Here is a 25642-nt window from a genome sequence, read left to right as displayed (position 1 = left end):
GGGCTCCCACGGGGACCCGACTCTGATTTTGGCGAGGCTGGCGCTGCTGCCTGTGGCTGTCAGCCAAGCTCAGCTTTTGGACTGGGAAACCCTGCAAACCCCTTCGATGTCCATCTACACCCCTTTCCAATTGGCGGGTGCGGGGGCGGGGGGGAGGATGTGGGGATCGGACATTTTTCTTTTTTTTTAAAGAAAAGAGTGGTGTGTGCATGTGTATGTGTGGTTTTTCACCCCTTCCAAAGAAAGCCTTTCTAATGCTCATTAGGCAGAAATATCTATTTTACATGCACTGTAATTGTTCTACCTAAGATGAAATATGTTATTTTTCTTAAGTGAAGCTACAGGCAGTTTATTAGCAGAGCTAATTAACCCACAATCAGCAACTGGCTCACCTCTAATCACAACCTGCCTGCATCTTCACTACAGCACTTATATTTATAAATCTGTGCAGCATGAACTATGTTTATGCGGACGGCATCAATTTTGTTGGCCACAAAATCTGACCTACCTAAGACAGATGGCGAGGGCACGGGACTGCAGGTCTGGGGCTGCAGCCGGAGGCCCTCCGCTCTCCAGCAAGAGCCTTTCTTGCTTTCTTTCTTTCTTTCTTTCTTTCTTTTTTTTTTTTTTTTACCTTTCGGTCTGTTAGGTGGCTTTTCCTCCCAACACATTCTCCTGGGCGAAGGGTTGCTTCGTGCATTGTGTGTTGCAAGCTGGCTGTCTCCTTGTGGGGGCTGTCAGCCTCTCCCTCACCTCCCTTGGTTCCTCCTGAGGCGTGAATGGGGGCAGTCCCAGTGAACTCGGGGCTGCCCTGGCCAGGGGAGGTCATTTGAGGGAGGTGGACAGGTCTGCTGGAGCTTGAGCAAAGGTCAAGGCTAGAGGGATTTCTCCAAGTATCCAAGGAACACCTCCAGGCTGGGCGGAAGTTGTCCCTCTTGGTGATGGGTGGCACAAATGAGGTAAAATCTTGAAGGTCTGTCTGCCAGAGACCCAGGAACGCTCACGTCTTGACCTGATGACTGCCCTTCTATAGGGTTTCCAGACACTGAATGGAAGGCCCAAAGGGAGTAGAGAACCGATTTGTTAATAGCTGGGCTGGGGCTGGGCTCTGTGGTAAGCCATGCCTCAGAGCCCAGATGCAGACTTGACCTTGAGGTACCTCCTGTAAGTGCAGTTCTGTGGTATTTGCCTTTTTAGTGACGACAGCTTTTTTTCACTGAGCCTGTCTTCGAGCTTCATCCATTCAACACAGCTTTTGAAGTGTTTTGTGGGCGTACCTACTAACCGGTACTTCAGCTTTGGGCTTAGTTTCTTAGCGAGTTTCTTTTTCTTGATAGGATTTGTTCTCAAGCCCTCCCCTCTGCTCTTGACCTGGCCGGGGAAGGACCATTCTGATTGGCCAGGCCTGGGCTACTCACTCACCTGTGAGGCCAGAGGGTGGGGCCTGCATACCCCTCCCCCTAATCATGGGCTGAGCCTGAAGGAGAGGTTGGTCCCCAAAGGAAAGGTGGGTGCTGTTACAAGAACAGGGAGCGGAGATGGGTGAGGCAGTGACAACGGACACACCTTTCAAAACGCATCCTGAGGCGGGCAACAGAAGCCCCTGTCCACCCTTCCTCCCGCCCTCCCTGCTGCAGCCTGGGCCTGCCCTAGTTCCCCTGCCCTGTGTCCACCTTTGCCGGTGGCTCTTGCTCTCTCTCGAGCCTAGGGGTTGGTGACCCTGTTTATGTAACCTGGTCTGGCCCATAAGTGGCCTTCCCTCTGGATAGGACTTCTGGCGTCTGCCCTCTGCCCCCACATCTTGCCTAGTCCAGGCCGCCGGGCATGGGAGGGGAGTCAAGCACCGGCCTCCAGGATGGTGCCCAGGTTTGGGGGAACTCCTCTCTGGGGACCTCAGCGTCACCTCCCTTGTCCTGCTAAGGCTTTGAGCCTTGACTGGTTCTCCCCACCCAGGTTATGTTCTCCATCTGTCGGGTCCCTGTTCCGATGTGTGGCGTTTGTTGTTGGGTGCTGTGGGTTTGCCGCCTTCTCTCTGCTCTGTGCGCAGGCACTTGCCAGAGGCGTGGACGCGTTCTGAAAGGATGACCTCTCGTGGTTGAGAGAACCTGATCCCCCGCAGTGGTTGGAGCAGCTCTGGCCGGGGGCAGGCAGGGGTTTCACTCAGGCCCGCGTGCTGGAGGGACTGGCTCGGGCCCCTCAGGACAGAAGGGGATGTCCCATGGGGTCCCATGGGGAGCCTGGGTGGAGAGGCCGAGGGGAGGCCCGAGGGAACGCCACAGGTCTAGGTGGCAGGGCCGTCGAGGCGCTGCTCTGTGCTGGCAGCACCCGGTCCCGCTCAGTGGGCGTGAGGTCACCGAGGGCACCAGGCCCTGAGGGAACCGTTCGGGACATCTCCGCTCTCCAGGTGCTCCAGGACAGCAATGGCCGATTTACTATGCAGGTCTGCGCAAGGAAGGGGTGGTGTGGGAGCGAGGGTCCCAGGTCATGAAGGCCGCAGGTGCGCTCCCCCTGCCCACCCTGCCTTGCCCTTCAGAAGGTACAGGGAGCGTCCCGTCATTGAAAGGTGGCCCAGTGTCTGTGTTGGTGGCACGTGTGCTACCAGGTTCGGTTCTTGTCGCACTGGCCTTTGGGGTCTTGTTCTCCGCACCAAGGCCAGGTAAAGACGGTGTGTAATCGTCAGCCATGGCTGGGCAGCCTTCTTCTCTCGCAGGGAGCAGGCTGATTGATGCCTGCTGTTCGATGCTCCGGGTGCAGCGCGCGCACACACCCTGCTCCCCATGCGCAGGCGCACACTCCCCCGGTGTGGTCCTCTGTGGGCGTGGTCCTCAGCCAAGCATGGCCTGCTCAGGCACTCTCTGAGCGGGGAGCTGGGAGGGGACCCCCAGGCCTAGAGGGAAGGAGAACTCCATTGACTGGTGACTGAAGGTTCCCTTTGGGTCCAGAGCAGTGGAGCAGGGCCCGGGACTGCCCCCTCCTCGGGGCCTCTGCTGGGAGCAGGTAACACCCTGCTGCAGCCTGTCGCCCCTTCTCGCCTGGGGCACCCCATCTCTAAGGCCTTCCTCTGGGGGCAGCACCTGGGGCAGCTCCCCTCCCCTTCCTACAGGCGGGGAGCTGAGGTGGTAGGGCTTAAAGGAGGAATGCAGGGCATGAGGGGCCAGTGGGACTTTCTGTTCTTTCCACCGGTCTGTCTGGGAGGCACGGGGCAGCCCTTTGACCCCAGAGCACTGGGCTTCCCTCCCACAAGACCAGGCCTCTCCCCTGCCCTGGCTGATCTCCCTTCCACCTCCAGAAATTCAACTTGCAAGGATTTCCCCTGGCCTGGGTGTGGCAGCCTTTTAGCAGCCGAGCCTTGTCTCGCGGGCCACTCTGGAATCTGGCTCCCCTCCCTTTCCCTGTCTCCTGTCGGATTCCGTGGGTGAGATCGATTCTCTTTAAGCCTCTCAGCCTGATGCAGCTCAGAGCAGCACGGCCAGTGAACATTTTCTTTAGCAAATTGTCTCCCCCATCTGATGAGCAGCGTCCATGAAACCCTCAGGCCTGGGCCATGTGTGTGTGTGTGTGTGAGAGAGAGAGAGAGAGAGAGAAAGAGAGAGAGAGAGAGAGAGAGAATGATGCATATGGCAGGTCGGAAGGAATCGAAGTGGGCACGGCCCTGTTACAGATGAATGTGATGCCCCTAAAGGGCAGTGGTCCTAGCCCTCCAGGACTGGCCAGGGCAGGATAGGGCAGCAGGGGCTCCGCTGAGCTCGTCTGTGAGGACTGGCCCTGCCCTGCAAACTGGTGCAGGCAGGCAGGGGCAGCTTCTGCCTCTGAGGACCCGACCCAGAGGGTTCTAGGTAAAACTCGGGCTTGGAATGTAAAAGTCCCCTCGACTCTTCCCTCTCTCTGTCCCTTGGGGGTTGCTGACGGGGGCGGGGGTCGCTGATGCCTGTGCCGACGCTGTCCTTTCGGGTCTCGTGGCCGCGAGCATCTTACGGCTGCCCCACGGCCCCGCGCGCAGTGTGCTGCAGGGGGCTCCCCGTGGCACTCTTCCCTCTCCGCTCCGTTCTCCAGCCCCCAGCCTCCTGCGGCTTCCGGAACCTGCCACCTCCTTGTTCAGTGTGCCTTTCCTTCCTCCACCCTCCAGCTTCCTGCATATTGGATTCTTCTCTTTAGTCGAGACCCGGCGAAGTTACGTGGCCTCCGTGAAGTCTCTGCAGACCACATTCTCCACTGAGGTCTCACTGGTCTGCCACCTGGAAGGGTCAGGCTGGCAGCGTGGACGGACTTTGGTGCATGACTGTGTACTCCCTGTGTGACGCAGAGCCAGTTTTTGCTGATGTGACCATGTTTACTTTTCTGAGCCTTAGCTTTCTCACGTGGAAAATGGAAATTAAAGTACCTTTCTCACAGAATTATTGCAAGACGTCCAGGAAGTAATGCATATGAAGATCCCAGAGCAGAGGCCGGCCCCTGGTGGGGGCTCAGTTACTGGGGCGCCCTTGCCTTCATGGATATGTGGCATTTCGCTGAGAGCAGCAGCCGGGTCCTATTTTATCTTGGTGTCCCGATGCCCAGCACAAAACTCACTATAGAGTGTGTGTCACAGACTGAATTTTTGTTTCCCCCGAAGTTCATATGTTGAAATCTTAACCCCCTCTGTGATGCTATTCGGAGGTGGGGTCTTTGGGAGTAGATTAAGTCATGAGGGTGGAGCCCTGATCAATGGGATTAGTGTTCTTATAAAAGAGATTCCCCGCCTTTGCTCCCCCATCCCCGGCCCAGGGCTCTATTACCCCTTCTACCACGTGAGGACACGGAGAGGAAACAGTCATCCAGGAATGGCCCTTACCAGGCACTGGGTGGGACCCTGCCCCGCGTCCAGAATGATGAGAAAGAAGTGCGTGTCGCCTGAACCGCCCCGTCTGTGATAACTTGCTAGAGCAGTCCGAGCTGAGGGGGACCGTGAGTGCCCGATGAACGTGGCATGCAGCCCCGGACTGTGCTCCTGCCTGGGCTTTTCTCTCGCTGCTTCCTCTGTTCCCCTGAAGTATCGCCTGTCCTTCCAGAGCAGGTTTCTCAGTTCCTTGACCTTGCTACTCTGGACCTTTGGGGCCAGACAACTTTGTCATGGGATGGAGGCTGCCCTTTGCACTGTAAGACGTTTAGTAGCATCCCTGGCTTCTACCCACAGGGTGCCAGCAGCACCTCCACGTTGTAACCATCACAGATGTCTCCAGGTTATTGCCAGACGTCCCCTCGAGGGCAAAAATCAACGCCAGCTGAGACTCTGCTTAGAGCTTTGCTTTCTGTCCTGCTTGTGTGCCTCTACACATGCAGTTCCCTCGGCCTGTAACTGACGCCCCTGTTCACCCACCCGACTCCTGGTCACCTCTTGACACCCAGGCTGGCTGTCGGTTCCTGAGAGACCTCTGATCCCCACTCTGATCCCCACAGGGGCCCTTCTAAGTCCCACCCCTCCCCACGCTTCCCACTACGTCGTCCCTCCTTATCTACTGTAACTTGACCTCTTCAGAGGCAGAATCTGGGAGTTTTTCACCTCTTTGTCTTCTGCACATAATACAGGGCCTGGAATACAGTATGTGGTCAACATGCATGGAGTGAGTGGATGCAAGAATGGGTGAAAGGCTAGATGGACTGATGGATGGACGCGCCGATAGATGAATTTGTGGAGAGTCAGTTGCTTCTGGGGTGGGAGAGCAGTTGCATGGAGGTGAACTGGTGGCCGGAAGGATGGATGGATAGGATATAGGAATAAATGAACAAAGAGACGAACGAACAGGTGTGTGGTGTGGTGAATGGATGGCAGGATGGACAGATGAATGAATGAGTGAATGGATGAGTAGGTAACCAGGTGGGTGGAGGGACAGGTGTGTGGGTGGATGGCTATAGAGAGGGGTGGATAGGTGACTGTTTGAGTGAATTCACCCAGTTAAAGGATAAAAGGAGTCTGTGAATGGGGAGATAGAATGAGGATGAATGGAAGCACAGGAATGGGTGGACGTGAGGGAGAGAGCCCGTCATCCCGTGCCTGTCTCCTCCTTCGGACAGCCTGGAGGGAGAGGCCGAGTCGGCGGCCGTGAGAGCATCCTGAGGATCTGGGATTGTGAGGGAACTCCAAATTCCGACCTTGTAGCCATAGGCAATATTCCACATAGAATCTCCTTGTGAGTTTCCTCTCATTGTTATCCCTCTTAAATTGAATTAAGACAGATTCTTTAGGAAGGATCCTTTTGTCCAGGCTTAGAGCTGGAGGTCGAGCCACAGAGCAGGTCAGAGCCACTGCGTGTGGGCTCCGGATTTCTAACCCACAGCCTGCTCCTTCTCGGAAGGGCACGCCCGGCACATGGAAGAACTTTGGCAAACATTCATCCTTTCGCTTTCCTGAGAGGCTGGGGCCTGGGAGCTGTGGGTGTCAGGCCATCGGTGGTCTTAGCCTGGATTCGGAAGAGACTGGAAATTCCAGGGCTCAAGGCTGAGCACCCTGAGGAGGAGGAGCAGAGGAGAGAGAATCTGGAAAAGTCAGCGGCCAAGAATGTGGCCCAGCCAGGGAGCCGGAGCGGGACCTGGGTGCGGGAACTGCCGGCGACAGGCCGGCCGCCCAGCCCGGCTCCCATCCAGGAGGCAAGGTGTTAATCGGCCTGACTCAGCAGTGCAGGACTCAGATCCATATGCAGGCGCAGGGCTCTCTGTGAGGAGGCGGCTTCCTAAATTAGACTCAGAGTGCAAAGCCGGGGTTACACCTCAGAGCAGGGGTCAGGTGGGGAGCTGCTTCAGCCCAGCACGGGCAGCTCAGACAGGCAGGTGGGGAGGGCTGCCTTCGTCTGGTACAGACGGCGGGCCGGAGACCCGTGACCAGGGGGCACACGTGACTCAGTGAGGGGGCCTGCCTGCGGTGCCTCTGGGCGGGAGCGGAGGGCCCTTTAGCTGCTTGCGAAGGGAGGCTTGGCTGGGTGCAGGAGGAGCCCAGGGCAGGCTGGGTTAGGAGACAGGCAGTCCTGCCTGAGCTGCCCACCGAGGAGGACGTGGCCGCCTGTCCTCCCTGCTGCAGGAGTGGGCCCTTCCCCAGCTGCCGAGCCGCTGTGTTTACCACGCCTTCACGCAGCCTTGGGAGGCAGGCAGGAGGGGAGACCAGCCTCGGGGGGCGTGGGGGCTGATTCACAAAACGATGCGGACAGAGGAGGGCTGGGCTCACTCCCTTCGCGTGGCGACTTCAGACTTCGGGGGCTCCCCAGTGCCTTCCCCAGCTCTCCTCCTGCCCACGCAGGGGCAGCTCGTGGCTGGGCCCCAGTCACCTGTAAGTCAGCCCCCTTCTCCAGCCCTTGGGCCACAGCCTGAGGCACGGGGGCTCCTGGCCCTGTGTGTGGTGCAGGGGTGCGAGAGAGGAGGGCGCCCAAAGGCCCCCCGTTAATTCCATGACGAAGGACGTCTGTTGGTGGCGTCTGCCTAGGCGCTGAAGATCGTTTTGGTTTATAGTCTGTAATTTTGAGGGATATTCAGGTTCACTTCTTCGGCACACATATGCATTTACTAGTGTTATTTTTGGGCAATCAAGTTCAAAGGACATTAATAGAGCCCTTTGCTCAGCGTCTCTGTGCCGTGCTAGGCCGGATCCTGGGAGATGGGCCTCCCAGTTTCCTTTACCCAAGACCCTGAACCCTAAAATACAGGCCATCCAACTGGCTTTGTGTACACCTGCAGCGGTCACTTGAAGGGACAAAAAGAAGCTGGCATGGTCCAAGGGGGCCTGGAAGGTTCCAGAATGGGGGTGGTTGCTCTGGTTCCTGGGGTTCAAACTGCAACCTTATACGCGCTGGAGAACAGGGGGTCCTTTCTGTGGACAGAATCTGAAGGTGGCTGTGTGTCCTTCCAGCCCCTGAGGGAGGGCGTGTGAGGGCTTGAGGGGCCCTGCGGGCATTGTCGCGGGGTGCAGAGACTCCTCAAGGGGCAAAGAGCCCAGAGGCCTTGGGCTCCTCCTGCCTGGTTAGAAACGGGGAAATGGGCCGTGGCATGGAAAAGGATCCGGGGGCAGTCCGGCAGAGCCCTGCGGCGCCCCGCCCTCGGCTGGCCCCTCCTCCGCCTCCCCCCCAAGCAGGGCAAGGCATGAAGTCTGTGTGGCCAGACCAGGGCCCTTTGTTAAGCAAACCCAGCAGCATTCCATTTAGCAGAAGGAGCCCTGGAGCATAGAGAGAGTGTGTCCACAAACCCATTTGCTGTTTAGGTGTCAGAAATAAATTTTACCACTGGAGTCTGTAGCATCTGATTAGTGAATTATTCAGTTGGGATATTGCGTTCCCTCTGACCTCATTAGTAACCCTGAGGTGAGAGGGATGCATTAGAGGAACCACCAGGCTGTCACAGAGGACCAGAGTGGGGGCATTAAAGTGGATTAAAGTGCTTTACCAAGAACTACAGTACAACTCATAAAAACAGCGCATTGTTAAACCAGGGCTCAGCAAATAAACAGGCAGACGTCACTGGGGAGGGGAAGGGGAGGACAGCAGGGCAGGGGGCGGGGGCACCGCGCTCTGGGGCGTTGCTGGCAGCCCTCCTGCCTGGTGGATGGCTTTGGGGACAGGAGTCTGGGAAGAGACAGGGTGCTCTCCCAGCGCAGCCCAACTCGGCTGACTTTTGTGTTGAGCCCTTTCCCAAAGCACCTGATGCCTTCCACGGTCATCCCTTTTGCCCTTTTTCGCCAGGGAGTCTTAAAAAGTGCTGGAGAGTTGATGAATTTAGAGTAAACAAGACCTGATTGAACATCTACTATGTTCTGGCCTCTGACGGGGAGCTTCCCATTTCCTGGCGGGACCAGTTGGCAGGCTGCGTGGCCCCTCGGCTCCCCTTTCCTCTGTGCCCCCAGAGCAGAGAGGTGACCCGCTGTCCTTGTGTCTGCGGGGGTCCATGGGTCAAACAGGGCACTGGGTCAGCAGGTGGGCGGGCCTTATCTCTCATGCTTCCCAAGGAGTTCATGGCCGCTTTACACAATCCTGGGGACTTTGTATGGCCCTCAGACTGAGCCTACTTGCCCAGACTTTTGGATCTGGCACCCCACAGAATGAATAGGGGGGCGGAAGGGGGCTGTGAGAGTGACCGCCAGCTTCTGCCATCCACAACACGGCCTCCTCAAGCCTCCTGTCCTGTGTTTCGGGGAAATGGATCCTGCTGTGTAATCCTTAACCCGCGGGCACTGTGACTTCCTCCAATAAGGGAATGATGCACAGCGGATGAATTAGGTAAACAGGACCTGGTTCTGAAAGCGGGCATCCAAGGTGGTAGAGCCCAGCGCTAGTCTCTGTGCCGCACAGAGTGTTGCGCACCGGGGTCCAGGGGCTGAGACCACCTGCTCGCCAAGGGCTGGCGGGAAAGGCACGCGGCGGGTGAGGGATGGCAGTGCCCCGGGCCTGCATCTGCCTGCAGAGCCCAACACGGGGCAGCTGCGGTCTCACCCTCTCTCCTTTGTTTGGGGACGGGGCTCGGGCTGGAGTTCAAGGCCGTCCCAGGAGACCCAAGCCCAGCTAGTGACCGGTGTGTTTGCAATTGTTTGTTCAGCAGCAGTCGCAAATGGATGCTAAAAGGCTTTGTGGTTCATTGATGGTCATGCTCCTCTCCAGCCCATTCTTCATCCACTTCTTAGGTGAGCCACAAGCCCTCTCCCGGCCCCCACCGCCGCTCTCCCTGGCGCTGGGTCCTAAGCCCTGCTTGCTCCCCGCCCTCCATGCCGGCGGCCCAGGGACTGGAGCCCAGCCCCGGGCCCGAGTTTCGGAGACCTTCGGCGGGCCTTCTCCTCAGACCCCTGCCTCTGTCTGAGCTCCTGGGGACCGGGCAGGACAGGTCCCTGTGGGACCTCGTGAGGGCCAGCGGGGCCATTACTTCGCTCCAGACGCCCAGGAGGCACGTTGTCCCCCAGGGCAGAGGCCGGAGGGGGCTCTGAGGAGCTCCGTTATCACTTCCCTCTGGACGGGGCTCCGGGGGCCGATCCTACCCCAAAGCCACACGCGGGCTGGCTCTGGGTGACGCCGGGGGCCCCTTCCTGTGTGCAAAGAGCATGTCCTCCAATTTGGAATGAAGGTACAGGAAGCTGAAAGGGTGCCTCTGGCTTGATGATACCTTGTCAGTCTGTGCGTCTGCTGCAACATGGGGGAACCTTGAAAACATCGTGCTCAGTGAAAGAAGCCAGACACAAAGGCCACATAGTGTCTGATTCCATTTATATGAACTGTCCATTTATATGAACTGTCTGCAACAGGCAAATCCACAGAGACAGAAAGACTAGTGGTTGCCAGGCATGGGGACCAGGGGATAGTAGTTAAGGGACAGGGGTGGCTTTTTGCAGTGACAAAATGTTCTAAAATGGACAATAGTGGTGATCGCACGGCTCTGACTATACCGAGTCACTGCACCGTGTACTTTAAATGGGTGACTGTGCTGTGGGAATTACTTCTCCATAAACTGGTTAAAAATAGGCCTTTTTTCCCTCCCTCCCAGGGGGTGATTCTCCCTGTCCCTTCTTTCACCGAAGCGAGTCCCTGGCTTTGCCCCCTGCCCCCGGGGAGGGGCGGTGGTGGATGTGGAAAGCCTGCTGCCTCCTAAGCTCCTGCGCTTCAGGAGCCTGAACCATCCTGTCAGCTTAGATGAGTTCGAGGAGGTGAGAGGAAGGAGGACAAGAGCCTTGGGCAGAGGCAATGTGTCGTGGAGAAGCAAAAAAGAGCGCTGGACTCTCCACCCTGGGCTGGGGAGAGGAGAGGGGAGGAGAGCAAGGTGCGCGTTCCAGATCAGTGGGGACTCATGCCTGTCCCCTGGCAGTGCCCGAGGAAGAGGCAAGACGCCAGACAGGCGTGTCTGCAGGGGGATGCATTCGGTGGGGTCCCCTTGTCTCCGCTCCACGATGTCTGAGGAGTAGGGCTGGAATCGTCGGAAAGTTTGTTCACTCACGGGTCTAGCGGTCATGCGGCCATGGGTGGGAATCTCTGCTGGCCTGTCGGTCACAACAGCCCCCTGTGTCCTCTTCTGTGGACGCTTGGGCTTCCTCGCAGCATGGTGGCTGAGGTTTCAAGGGCAAGCATCTGAAGAGAACCACACAGACCCGGGCCTTCCCTTAGGGTCACGTAATGTCACTTCTGCCACAGCCACAAAGCCCTCACCTCTCGACGAAAGAGCTTCAGAGTCACATTGTACGAACATGTGGCCCTCTTCAGAAAATACAGCCTGCCACGTGGGGCTATGTGCAGCCTGGGAGAAAGGTCCTTGTCTCAGGCGGAAGGGGTAGAGAGCCATCAGACCCGACGGGGCACGCTGAGGGGGACAGGGTGCTTCCAGTGCTAACCTGAGGGGGCGGGGGGTTGGCGGCCCCCCTCACACTGCCTCTGCCCCGTTTCATCTCGGCAGGGCTGAGACCCAGAACACCGCCCGGACCCCAAGGAGAATGGTGGGCAAGAAAGCCCGGGCAGGACTGAGATTCTGTTTCTGCCCGTTTCGGGAGGGAGGGGCTCATGACCGGAAATGCTGTGGTGTGTCAGAACGCGCGCGCTTGGAGTTTGTGGCACGAGCTTTGTGCCTGCTCTGTCTTCATTTGTTTGATCGGAGCGGTAGCCAAGGGGACAAGGGACAGACGCCCAAACATGCAGGTATGATTAAGGGCTAGTTCAGCCTCAGCCTCCCCAAGTCCCCGTTTCCCTCGGAGTGGTGAGACCACATGCACGATGCGTGACACCTAACATGCGGGTGCCCGCGATAGTGCCCCGCCTGGACTGTGGGGAGGCTCAATGTGTACAAGCCATCGCCATTGTTCGTGAGGCCAGTGGCCGAGGATTAGTCCTGAGCTGGGAAGTGGCCCCACGTGAGCCTAGAGGCTCCCGTTCCTTCCCCCAGGACCTCAGAAAGCTGTCCATAGCCACCAATCTCTCCCCTGTCACATGAAAACAACTTGCTGGTCATCAGGCCACCGGTTCTCCACGAGGGGCGCTTCTTCCCCCAGGGGATATTTGGCAATGCATGGAGGCATTTTTTCATGGTCACAACTCTGAGGGTTGCTACCGGCGCCTCGTGGGCAGAGCCCAGGGATGCCACGGACCACGCCGTAATGAATGCTCAGCCGCTCGGCAGAGAACGATCGAGCCCGAAACGCCAGTAGTGCCAAGACACCCACCGCCCGGTCTAGGGCTCCCAGCAGGAAGTGGGTCTTCAAAGGAAGTTGCAAACACTTGTACGCTTATCTCCCTATCAGAATGCCCTCCCTGCCCCCACCTCAAGGTGGTGACTTTTCCCCCCCTATCCTAGAAGGAAGTCCAGTCAGGCAGAGTTCCTTGAATTTACTAAATTTGAGTTGGTGGGTGACTGATGTCTTTTTGCTCTTTGCAAGCCTTCTTATTAAAAAATAAGATAATTTTTTATTTTTAAGGAATCCTAAAATCTGCCTTCCTTCTAGACCAAAACCGTTGTCTGACGTCACAGGGAGTTTCGTCAATGGGGAGGGTATGACGGCCTCACAGGGGAAAGGGTGGTGGGTCCAGGGTGCTAACCGGGGGTCAGGGGTGATGAGTGCGCAGAACCTGGAGAGAAGCCACGGAGTGAGTTGTTGATTCCGGCGGCCGGATTTCGGGGAACGGTGGTCAGAAGGGGAGGTGGAGAATGCAGGTGGACAGAGGCTCCAGGAAAGGAGATGGGAGGGAAGGCGGGTCCCAGGACTTGCAGGGTCCAGAGATGGAGAGGCGGCCAGGGGGGGGGGGGGGGAGCTTTGTGAAGCTCAGGGTAGCCTAGAACTGGAGAATGGCTTCCAGAGGGGTCGGGGCAGGATCTGAGCTGAAGAAGAAAAGGCAGAGAAAGACAGACAGGGAAAGAGCAGAGAAAGAAGGAGGGAGGTGAGTGGCGGAAGCCCTGCTTGCTGGGGAGCCTGTGAAGGACCCATGCCCCATTTTGTCGCAGTCTCTGTGCGTCTAGCTGGGGAGCTTTGCATCTCCGACTGCTGGCGGGGTGGTCTGCTTGGCAGGACCCTTACAGAAGGGGCAGGGAGCGTAGCAGAGGGGGAGAGCAAAGGCCGCAGGTCAGGTCAGAACAACTGGGAGAGAGTGCCGAGGCCCTAGAAGTCTGGGTGCCGCCTGCAGGCCGCCTGCGCACCCCCAGCGGATTCCTGTGCATTCGAGGGCGGAGTTTTTCTGTGTGGCCAGGGCTCGCGGGGCAGCCCCCACAGGAGCTCCGCCCCACGCCCTGGAGAGGAGTTAGAAGCCTCTGCCGGCGGGGAGAAGACGGGCAGAGGCTGGGGAGGCGGCCTGCGCTCTTCCCCGGCACTTGCTATTTCGGACCCGCCGAGAAAGTCTGTTCCTCCCGAGTCTCCGCTCAAAGCCGGCGACCAGGCTCCGCGCAGCGCTCTCTCTGCCGAACCCCTTTTGCTGGGCCATCTGTTCGGCGCTCTGACGCTGGCCGTCTCCGGAGCAGGGATCGCAGTATTCCGGCTCCCTGCCCGGCGCTGTCTCTGCCCCACACGGCGGAGCCCAGCCGTCGCTCACATCCCAAGTGACATGGGTACGGGCAGGCCCGTGGGCGAGTGGCTCACAGCTGAACAAAAAATACTGGAAGCCTGGCTCCCTGCTCATCCTCCCTTCAGATCTGAGCTTACGCCTCGCCTCCATCCACTCCCCCAGGCTGGCTTTAGAAAGTGCCCCTCTGCCTTGTTCCTGAGGAGCCTCATGCTTCGCCACCTGGCATTGCGCGGCGCACCCTGGGCCTCTGCAGGGGCTTTGAGGGGCCTGGCTCCCCGCCATGGGGTCCTCGAGCCCCCACAAAGCCTCAGCCTCCCTTCTCCCCCAGCTCTCATAGCCTTTGAAACGCCTGTCTTCCAGGACAGACGTCTTAGAGCCACCCACCCTGTTCTGCAGAGTGGTCTGCGATGGTGGGAAACGCTGTGTCTGTGCTGCCTGAGATGGTAGCCATGAGCCATGTGTGGCTACCAAGCCCCAGACGTGTGCCCAGTGGAACCAGGCAACTGTATGTTAAAATTTAATTTAAAAGTGGACTTAAATTAAAATGCACAGAGTTCCAGAGCAGCAGGGGCGGCACCTGGGAACCTGTTAGAAATGCAGAACCTCGGGCCTCGCCCGGGTCTCCGGGATCAGAGTCTCCCTCCCTGCCCCCCCCCAGCCCTCCGGGGTGCTTTCATGTGTAGTGAAGTTTGAGAAGCCCTCACCCAGAACCAGCTCCCGGGAAAGCCCCAGCTCTGCTCTGATGGCGCTGCCTCGGCCCCTGGAGCTTCCCGGAGCCAGGGTTCCACAGAAGGCGTTCCCCCCAGCCCCCACCCCGGGCCTGGGCGCCGGGTGTGCTGCCCACTGCTGAGGCAGAGGAGGCAAGACTGGCCTTGGCTGGGGCCCCTCGCACACCCCCACAGCCAGTCCTAGGCTGTGGGAGGTTCTGAATAATGAATGCAGCAGAGGGGGTGCTGGCTTTTTCCACCTGTTCACCGAGCCCCGCCGTAACCAGCGAGTGAGGTGCGCGGTCATCAGCCACCCAAGGAGCAATCCTCCCCGTGAGACCAGCCCCTCCTTCCCCGCCCACAGGGGCTGCAAGCCGCGCCTGAGAACTCCACGCAAGGGGCGGCAGGGTGCTCAGCAACACAGGGACCGAGGCCTTGGCTCTCCTTTTTTTTTTTTTTTACCCCTAACTACTGTTCATTGTGCGTATCTTCTGGGCACTGGGCTGAGTGGCTTGTAGTGCTTCCCCTTTACAACAGCCCTGTATTCCTGTTTTTAGACGAATAGCCCAGGGCTCAGAGAGGTTGGGGACTCCCTAGTCTGACTGCCAAGCCCAGGCTTTCACCTGCAGCCTCCCACACTCCGCCCCAGGCAGCTGGTCGGGGGCAGGCCCCTCCTCAGAGCCGCAGGAAGGGTGTGAACCAGTCGGGGTGTCGGCCTCTGCGAGTGTTGGCTCTCTTGTGCACCGAAATCCCTGAGCCAGAGGCTGAAAACTGAAGGGTGTTTCACTGCAGTTCAGTCTTACTTGGTGAACTTTGTGGTTCATTTGACATCGGGCCAGGCTGAAACCCTCGCCCTGTTCCTTCTCCCTTTGTCCCAGCTAAAAAGGGCTGGAGCTGGGGTCCCGGCCGCAGCGTGGGCGGGGCCAGCCCGCCTGAGGTTAGAGGCTGCGGGGAGCTGCCCAGGGCGTCTAGGTGCAAGAAGGTTGACGTGGTCTAGCCTGGGGACACCTTTTGGCCCCTGGCCTGCAGTGGCTGGAATGTGACCCCTTCCTGAGACTGCAGAGTCCCCAGGAGGGCTTAGTCCTTCCCTCTGCAGGGAGGCTCCACTGCACCCTCCAGCTGGGTCTCTGCGGCTGCTTCTCTCCCTCGTGTCCCCGCCTGCTCTCCTCTGGCCCCCTTTCCCTGCTTTGTCCTGCTCTCATCTCCTCTCCTCTCCCTAGGTCTGACCACACCAGCTGGCTCGGCGGCCTCTGTTTGCTTCAGTGTCCATGTCACCTTTGAAGTTTGCCTTCTGGCCTTGGATGAAGGGTGGGGCCCAGGGGATGATCAGGGTGTTAAGGGTTGTGGCTGCCAGGCCCGGTGACTTCCACAGGTGGCCGCTCAGCCTTCGCTTCCCCCCGTGGCCAGTAGGTGGTGCTAGATGCCAGCCGAGGCCCAGCTGGGACTAGGAGGAGCAAACCGCAGGCCTCCTTCCAGGAAGGGGCCCGCCTGCCAAGCAGCCCTTCAGGGTGGGATGCAAGGTGCTGTGACTTGAGGGCTCATTCAGGACAGGGGAAGTGCTAGGGCAGTGCAGGCGTTTCCCTTCACGCAGCAGGCAGCCGCCACCTCTAGGAATTGGGAGTGAGTGATAAACAGCACCTGCCTCACCGTTCCTCCCCAAGGAGACAGGGCGCCTGGGATACAGGACCTGGCCTCCACTCCCACTCAGCGCCCCCTCCTCGAAGCTGGTGGGTGCTCGCAGCAAGCTTTATTTCACCACACCTTACTTCAAGCTTTCCTGGCAGGGCAGAAGTTGTTTCCACAGCCCCTTTCTCAGGAGACTGTCCTCCTGGAGGCCACTGCCTCACCCTCAGTGTGTCCCATGCCCCAGCGCCTGCCCAGGCGTCTGTGGCTGCACCGCGCGGGTGGCCTGTCCGCTAGGACAGCTGTAGGAACACGAGCGTTCCTCCGCCTCAGGGTTTAGGACCGGCCAGATGGGCAAACAACAGGCAGGGTGCCTCGAGCCCCCTGGAAGCCAGCGTCTCTCTCAGGACTCCACACGGGTCTGTCGACCATGCTTTACTTCCCTCCAGGCGATGACCATGCAGCGCAGGGCTGCGATGGGCCAGGCACAGCTCTCCAAGCAGAGAAGAGGGAGGGCGTGCAGCCTGGGTGCTGGGGCTCCGGGGCTCCAACTGCTGGGAAAGTGGAAGGGGCCGGGCCTTCGCTGGGAGCTGTGCTGGAAGGAGCGGGGCTGGCGGGCTCCCTTTGCACAGCCAGTCCGCGGAGGGTGAGGGCGATTGTCCAGGCAGGGGAGTGGGTGGGCCATTGCTCTCCAGACAGTAGTTATTTCTGTCTAGCTGAGGCGCGGACTCTACAGAGTGTGTCATTTTATTGAAGACGTGGGTAAAGTCAGCCAAACGGACCTGGAGTGGGCAAGAGGTAGGCGACTTTCTGGGTCCCCAAAGAGATGAACTGACGAGGTGTGGGACAGCAGGGACAAGAGTGAAGCTCTGTCCCCCAAGCCAACTGGACGTGGGAGGCACGGCCTCAGAGTTGCCACGCGGAGACGGAGAGGTCAGTGCTTCTCACCGACCTCTGCCGGTGTGGCGCGGCAGAGCCCTCCGGCTGAAGAGCTGAGCGCCGGTCCTCTCTGGCCCTCCCTCCTGGCTGCTCCGCTCAGTTCCAGGGAACTTTATGTGCTTCATTTAATGCCAGTCGTGCGGAACCCCTCACCTTGGTTCCCCGCCCTCTGTCCAGCACAACCTTGGAGCAAGGAAATCATTGTGGTTGCTGGTTCAGGGTCTCAGATGTGTTGACTTCTGTCAAGTTGTCCACAGGCCCTGCAGGGACATGAGGCCAGTTTCCCAATGAACGCGGGATCCCACGTCCCTGAGGCCCCTCCCACAGAGTCACCACGTCCAACCTCACACACAGTTAGACAGTGGACTCAGCCCTGCCTGCCTTTAGCTTGAAACTCTTTCAAGACCACACCGCGCAGTTTGCGGGGTGTGTCCCTGGGATCCAAACAAAGATGCTGGGGGGATGGGAGGTGGAGGAGAGCACGGAACAGGAAGCGCCATGTTCCAGCCTGATTTTCTAGTGTAATGCACTGTGTATTAGACCAGCACAGGCGCTGGGCTCTGCAGACACACCAGCCCTGGTGTGAAGGCACCTAGACGTCTGGGAGGGAAGCAGGAATGTGAACGGCTGCCTCTGAGCCATGGCCGGCGCTGACTGATGCTGTGCTGGACGCTGGGCCGGCCCCTCTGACAACCCAGGGCGCAGAGGTTAGTGGGAGAACTTGGGGAGGCAGGCCGAGGAGCTCGGCTGTCCAGGGCTTTGACAGCGGGTCAGGATTTTGACAGGTAGAGGCTCCCGGGAGCAAAAGTGCAGAGATGGGTCAGGGTGGGGACAGGTGAGGTGTGAAGTCAGCCGGAGCCCGGCGCGGGGGCCGGGGCCGTCCGATGGCCCGGGGGCTGCACAGGGAGTAGCGCCAGAGCCTGGGAAGTGCTGGGTGCTGGGCGGTGGAGCCTGGACTGCGGTAATGTAGGCAGTGGGGGCCCATGGAGGTTTTCAAGCAGGAGAGGGCCAGAAATCCAGCCAACTTTCAACAAAATGTCAGCGCCCCTGTGGCTGCTGCCCCTTGCTGTCTGTTCCTTTTCATTCTGTAATGAGGAGCGGAGCCAGCCCTTCCTTTCTCCCCACGCGGAGGAGGGAGGCCTTGGCCGCTGGTTCCGCTGCCCTTCCAGGCCAGCAGTGAGTCTGTCTGTCCACTCCTCGTGTCTGTTCCAGACGGAATCTGTTGCCCCAGAGCCACCTCCCACCTGCAGTAGGCAGGTCTCCTGAGCCCTGGGCCGCCTTCCCTCCCTCCTGTTTGCACCTGTCTTTCCCCAGCTTCTCTTTACCTATGTCCTGCCCCCCTTCCTGGCCCTACTTCCCCCACCAGCCCCTCCTCCCACCTGACCCCCTACCCTCTGGTGGCCTAGGAGGCAGGGCTTGGACACAGACCCCAGTTTGCTCCTGGCCTCCTCACTTTGTGCGTTCAGGCTCAACCTCCTTGAATGTGTGGTTCTTTGCCTGCAAAAGATGGATAACGATGCCTCCACTGATGGACGTGTGTGCAGGGACCGCCCTTCCTCCCCCACCGCCATCAGGTTGTCCCTTGGCCCTTCGAGGAGGGGGGGTGCTTTGGCCGGGGAGCCCGTGGGCAGCGCCCGGTGGCGTGGGCTCCTCACAGAGCTGCTCAGGACGTTGCTGGCCCCATGGACTGCCTGCCTCCGTTATGGGATAATGAGGACGTGAGTCGGGCACTAGCAGTGCTCAGTTCCCTCCCTGGACGGACAGTATCCTGTCCTAGTGAGGCTGCAGGCCTGTCTGCGGAGGACTGGCTCCCTACCGCCGGGGAGGAGGCCGGGCTGGGGCTGAGGGGGTCAGTTCAGGCTGGAGCCAGGCCCCGGGGGTCCTGGGGCCAAGTCAGCATGTGCCGCGACTCCCACCTCTGCGTGTGCCCCGGTCCACCCATCGGGCCCACACCAGGCCTGCATCAGAAGCCAGGCGCTGTCCGATGGGTGGAGACTAGAATCTTCTCCGGGGCGCCTGGCTGCCTGGATGAGACTGAGGCTGTCCCGGCCAGAAATGGAAGCAGGAGGGTCTTCTACCAGGAGCCTCAGGCAGAGAGACCCCCAAGGGGCAGCTGCCCTCTCCTCCTCCTAGATTGGGCAGGAGGCTGGCGGGGGGTGGGGCGCCAGAAGCAAGGCTAGCGCTAGGGGAGTCGGTGAAGATAACTCCGCTTGCGAGGGGCACCACAGAACCTCAGGACTTGGGCCAGAGGAGACTTGAGCAGACTCCCGCCAGCGCCCAGCCCCGTGGGGTCCCAGCCGGGGAGAGTGTTTGAAATCCCCGTTTCCATCTGCCCGCATTACAGATAAGGGAGGGAGGGTCCCGGCACTGCCAGGCTCAACCTCCAGGGTCTTACCAGCAACTGGCAAAGGAATGCACATACACAGACTGGCACCTGGCAAACAGAGGAACTAACAAATAGAAACCAATGTGCGAGCAGCTCTTGCCATCAAAGTACCGCCCCCCGCCCCCGCACACTCCCCCGCTTGCAGAGTGTCACAGGTGAGCCTGCTTGTCTGCTTGGCGGGTCTGGAAGACCGGGACCTGTGTCAGACAGAGTCCAAGCCTGACTTTTTTCCGCCGTCTTGCCTAGCCCATGGTTTGGCCTGGGTAGTCTCTGAGATGCTCTCTTCTCACTGGATCCATCAGAAGTGAGGGATGCTTGGAGTGAGAGGATATTCCCATCCTGCCCCACTGCAGCGCAAGAGTCAGCTGGAGAGAAACAGGAGGCCTTTCTGCCCACTGGCCCCCAGCACGGAGTCAGCAAATTGGCCATCCTCAGGAAAGGTCAGCTGAATCAGCCCCCCTGCAAGAAACGTGCTTGGTATTTTTAGAAGCTTTTCAAGCTTGTGCTCCTGAGCTCAGCAGGAGGCACTCCTAGCCTTTGCCCAGTCAACTCAGCCCCAGCCCAGCCGCAGGCCAGCCCCAGGCCCATTCCAGCCTCACTCTCTGCTAGTTCAGGCTACTGAAGGCAACTGCCTCTGAGCAGAAGCTGATACAAGCATTTGCTGAGGCCCAGAGGGTGAAGCCTGGCCTTAGGTTGCGTGACACGAGCTTGGGACCCCATCCACTTCACTGCCCAAAGTCTACCTTGTGAGCTTGACAATGTCACGTCCCCACCTTATTCCCATCTGTGCAACAGAGGGGTCATTGTATTTATCTGCAAATCCATTTTGGAAAGGAGGCGGGGTAAATAGGAATCCAATAAACACCCAAAGGTGCTGTACTCTGGCCGAATCCTGGGAGATGGCCACAAGGCCTGTGTGAGGTTGTGTTGGAGAATTTTGTGTTCCTTGGAGAACGATGCTTAGAGAGATGATGTCATTAAAATCTGTAAAAAAAAAAAAATTTAAAAAAAATGCTGCCGGCTCAAAAGGTGGCTTTTCATTTAGGGGGAGATGTATGTGCTCCAGGAGGGCCAGCTGTGTTTGGGACACAAGGTTCTGAGAGCTCTAGCCAGAGTGTCCCTTTAGCTCTGGTGCTAAGTAGCCGTGTGGCCTTGGGGACACATCTCGGGCCTGATCTTTCTACCCATAAAGTGGCAGCGATAGTGAAGGAGGGGTTTGGACTAAATGCATGCTGCCTAACGGGGGACATCACCATGGAGGGTTTCGTGTCGAAGCTCCGGGGCCTTCGAGGGCACAGGGATAAAAACATGGTGTCTGTCTGCCAGGAGCACCCAGTTTGCTCCACGGACAGATTTCAAAGCGTCGGTTTATACTGAAACACGCACAGGCATATTAGGCAGTAGCACGCACACTGGCACACATTCTAAAAATACAGTGTGGGCCTCCACGGCAGTCCTGCCCGCTTCCCCCGCCGCCCCCACCCCACGGGCGGGCTTCACGCCCTCCTGGGCTGGGGGTTCTGGTTGGAGAAGTGTGAGAAACACTGGGCTGTCTAAGGGTTTTGGGGTTTTTTTTTCTTCCAAATGTTAATGTCCTATAATCCTACAATATGCTATATTATTATTGGCGTCATGTTTGGCATGTGCGTGGGGCTCGTGAGTTCTTGATAAACTGACCCGATAGAAAGAAGGTTTCGGGTCTTTTTTCTCCTCCCTAAAGTCCCAGGACTGGAGGCTTCCAGTGGGCTCGGAAGTTGGAGGGGAAGGGAACTGGCTTCCTCGCCAGCAGGGAGAGCAGGGGGAGAAAGTGGGAGTTGGGAATCGGGTTGGTATTTAAAATGTTCTATTTTGTAATCTTCATATTGAGAGCTAACGGATTAAAAGCACAGCTTCTGATTCGATCTGGCACAAGGGACCGGAGACCTGCTTCCCACCGGCACTCCTTGTCAACCAGCCTTGTTGGCTGGGGCCCAGCGGTGACCCCCACCCCGCAGCACCCCCCAGGCACCCTCCCCGGCTTCCTCCCCTGCACACGTGGGCCCCGCACTCTGAGGCCCGCTCTCCTGTCCCCCGGTTCCCCGTGCTCGCCTGCGTGGGACCCCTCGGGCCGAGGCTCCTGCCACTGGGGCACATCCGCTTTGGCCCCCCCCCCCGCCGCTGCTCACCCCTCCCCCAGGCTTCGTGCACACACTTGTTCACCTCGTGTGAGATCAAAAATAAACTCTCTCTGGAACCTGTTCAAAGGCTAATGTGCATCCTCTCTTAATTATTGATTTGTTTATTACAGACGCTCGGGTAGGACACTCAGCGCGGCTGCCGTGCCAGGGGCTGCCTCGGGACGCCTTACCTTGCCCCCGGGGGGAGCTGGGGCAGTGGCCTCCTGGTGGGGGGGGGCAGCCGGGTGTCAGGGAGCCTGCTCACAGGGCAGGTGGCAGTGTGCGCGTCTCTCTAATGGGGCCGCCCTCGCCTCCGCCCAGCCCATGGATCACAGCCGGGGCCCCCCTCTTCTTGTCCCTGTCCCAGGAGGAAGCCCTGGCAGAGGGCTGCTGGGCTGCAAGAGGGCAGGGGCATCCCTCTCCCCCGCTGCCCCGCCGCCCACACTGGGCGGCAGTTAACCTACAAGTGGTTCGGGGGGTCCAGGATCTGCACCCTGGCTCATCCCTCAAAGCAGCTGGGTGACGTGGACAGTGATGCCACCTCTCTGTTCTGTTTCCGCACCTGCCAAACAGGGTGTTGGTGAGGATTCAATGGGATCGTGATGGAAAGGAGGTAGAAAGATGCGACCCACAGGCGTCGGTACGTCCCGGATACGGCTGCCTTCACCGTCTTTGTCGTCGTCATTCTGCTCACGCAGGAGAGGGCTTGCCTGGCCAGGGTGAGGCTCCCCTGTGAACGTGTGGGTGCAGCCTCGGAGGCATGAGCCCTGGGACCACCGTTTGCAAGAGGCTGTGTCTTCAGGTGAGCGCTCTGGGAAGGCCACCTGGGCCTGGGCCGGGGACCGTCGTTTGTCACTGTGTGCCAGGAAGGCCAGCCTCCAGGGCCCTGGGACAGGGTCCCAGCCATCCATCCCTCACGTAGGGATCCTGGGCTCTCCTTCTTGGAATCCTAAGGATGGTTCTAGAACTTGGCACCAGGAAGGGGGCACCCGAGGGGAAGACCACATGGCTCCACCTTTTGAGGGTCATCTGGCTTCCAGCAGCTGGATGAGCCCGTGGTGTCTCTCAGGTGTGTCTCCAGATCCAGCTCCCAGGACCCCTCCCCACGCAGTAGCCTCACCCCGTCGCTTGGGGGGTCTGACCTGTGCTTTGGCCAGGGCCCACAGGACGGGGTTGCACCTTCCCCCACTGCCACCTTCATTCTCCGTCCCACCGCCTCCCGGAACTCCCTGGGCTGGGCTTTTGTTCCCTCAGTTCCCAGGCAGTGCAGCTGGTGCTGTGGGCTGGGGAGGGGGTGGAGGACGTGGCAGAAAGCCTGTGGGAGGGAGCCGGCTCTTAGCTCCACAGGAGCGCTGGGCTCCTCACGCCCCCCCCCCCACCTTAACGCTTCCCCCAAGTCCTTACACTTGGTGTCGCAGCAAATAGGCTAACTTGGGGGGGGGGGGGTCCACTTGCTTTTAATACTTACTTAAACGAGCGTGCACGCGCTGTTCCCAGCAGTCGTCAGCGCCAGAGGAAATTGGAGCAGACTTGGAGATTTCTTGCTTGGAGCCCAGGTCTGTTGGCAGGCTCCTCTTCCCCAGGCCTGAGGACTCGGGGCACTGCCTGTCCAGCCCTCTGAGCTGCGGGAGGTCTGGTTGTTAAAAGAAACGGGGGCCAGGATGGTTTCCAGCAGGCCGGGAGGGCAGAGTTTGTGAGCATGCGGATAGGGGGCCTGAACCCTCTGGCCAAGGGTGGGCGCCCTAGGGAAGAATGGGAAGAAAGGGAAAGAAGAGAAGCGAAGCTACCACGTGCCAAGCCTGGGCACGGTGTGTTAGGCACTTCTGTGATCACATCCCCCAAGCACGTGGCCAGGGAAATGTCCGTGAGCAGCAGCAGCCAGGAGCACGTGTCTCGGGCAAGATGACCCACCCAGGCCTCCAGCGGGCAGGTGCTGGGGCTGGGGTCTGGCCCGGACGTGACCCCTGAAGGGAGGAGGTGGTGTGTGGCGAGGATGGAGGCGGCCGCCTGGGTGTCGCCTGCTCTGCCGGCCGCGGGGGCCTGGCCACGGCAGGCGGGCCAGGTGAGAGACGCCATGGCCTGCGCAGAGGCCCCGGTGTCTGCTGCCTGGTCAGCAGGAGCCAGAGGCGGCCCCTGGGCCACGCTGCCCATGCACAGGGCACGTTGACGCCCAACACCCTCTTTGATTATGGAGGTCCTTGTACAGGAGCGTGACGTAGCCCCATGTGGTTTTGGCACTAATCAGGTGAATTAGTGGGGAGCTGGGTCTGAAAGTCAACATCCCGTGAGCCGGAGCCAGGGCAGGGGAAGGTGTGGCCCAGGCGACTTTGGGGAGAAGGGCACTGTGGGGGGCGGTGAAGGCACGGCCGGAGCCCGGGCGCGGAGCAGGGGTGCGCGGCATTGGCTAACGACACAGGGCATAGTGGGGCCCCGGGAGGCGGGCAGAAGGGCTTGGCTTTCTGCAGGACAGAGGTGTCCTCTGGTCACCACCTGGGTAAACGAGCATTGTGTAAAGGGGGTGTGATGTCAGTGACTGGGGACAGCTCATCTGGGAAGATGTGAGGCTGTATCCAGGACGGAGGGTAGGTGTAGGGCAGGCTGCTCCAACCTCCTGGCGGGTGTGTGTCTAAAGCCTTCGAGCCTGAGTCAGGCTCCTGAGCCGGGGCTGCCAGTGGTTGGGTTTTCCTGCTTTTTGGGACCAGCTTGGTGCTTGACTGTTGTTCTTCATGGGGGGCCTTTCACTCTCCACCTATGGTCAAAATGCCCACGTTGGCTCCTGGGCTTTGGGGTGCCTGGAACCATACAGTCAAGGGGACATCTCAGGTGCTTATGCAGAAGGGACACGCCCCTTGGGAGCACACGTGTTCAGTTTCCCTGGGTGTCAGGAAGGTTGGACCGCTGAGCTCTGGAAGGCAGCCCCACCTCCGGCCTGTGGGGTGGGAGACCCCCTCCAGATGTTGGGAACACTCCCACCTTCTCCAAAGTCCTGGTACCACAAGGCATCTGCTCATCTGTAAAGGGTTCCTAAAGCTTTAGTTTCTGTTAGAAACAATGTTGCCCTTCCTGCCTCATATTCATCAGCAGGGGCAGCACAGCAAAGGGCGGGGGTGTTGTCCCCTGATGGGTGGCATGCTGAGCGGGTCACAGTGTCTCTGGGACCCAGCCACGGCTGCAGACAGGGAACCAATCACATGATGTGACAGACACTCTTGGGTGTCACCCAGGGCGTCCTCACCAAGAAGATAAGATACTCTGGACCCCTACTGACCTGAAAGGGGGGTCCAGGCAGGTGGCTATCTCTTGCTCCTTTGCCCAAATCTGTCTCCCCCGGGAGGACTAGTGAAGCAGAGGTACACGTCCCCAGGCCGGGCGAGCGCCTTTTTGCACGTACGGTGACACTTCACAGGCCTGCTTTTTACAAAGTCCTTGTGTCTGAGATACGCTGTTTATTTCACCGCAGCCGAATCGTGTCTGAGGATCCACACCACAGATCCCTGCTCCTTTCTCAACAGTGTCCCCAGCCCGGGTCCCCGTGGAACCAGAGACTGTCCCGCTGGAAGGGACTTGGGGAGTATGCTCAGTACTTCTCAAACTGTGACGTGCTTATGAGTCACCGGGGGACATGTCAGAGTGGACATTCTGGTTCCGTAGGTCTGGGTGGGGGCCCTGATGCTGCGCTTCGGACAAGCTTCCAGCTGATACGGCTGCTGCTGGCCGGAGAGCGCAGCCATTTACAGGCGTGGGAGCCGAGGCCGAGAAGGCTCTGGGGACTTGCCTCCGGTTAGAGGTTGGGCTGGGCTCTCCCACGCCTGGGCCACCCTCTCCTTTAGAGCCCCCTGCCCCCCGTCAGCTGCCATCCCCTGCGCAGGCCCGCAGCTCCAGTGTGAGCATGACCTCCTGTCTTACTCCCGTCGGCCTGTCAGGATGAAAGGCTTCACCTTCCTTCAGGGCCCCTTGCTCCACAGCCTGCATTTTTACTGTCTCCAAAGGGGTTTTTAAAGGTGTTACTTGTTCTGACTTACGGACGCCTCCCCTTCTCTTCTGGAAAGGTTAAAAATCATCTCTCTCGTTCAAGAAAAAGTGTGCGGGGCATCCAGGCTGGAGGCCTGATGCTGGGCGAAATGCAGTGGCTTGCCCTGCCTATTGGCGCCTCCCCTGGAGCGGCCTGAGAAAGGTCCCTGTGTTTCTCTCCCCCACCTGCCACTCCCAAGAGGCCGCGCTAGATAGAGCTCTGACTACACCTCAGTTTCCCTGCCCCTCGGATATCCTAGAGCCAATCGCAGATTGGCCTGCAAGTGGCAGGGAGCGTCCCAGTGGGCTAAGGGTGTCAGGGCTTGGCCCAAGGCCAGTAGGAGC

This window comes from Pteronotus mesoamericanus, unplaced genomic scaffold, assembly GCF_021234165.1.
Source record: "Pteronotus mesoamericanus isolate MK-2021 breed Mesoamerican mustached bat unplaced genomic scaffold, CSHL_Meso_final contig_438, whole genome shotgun sequence".
Lineage (NCBI taxonomy): Eukaryota > Metazoa > Chordata > Mammalia > Chiroptera > Mormoopidae > Pteronotus > Pteronotus mesoamericanus.
Note: the sequence above shows the minus strand (reverse complement) of the source record.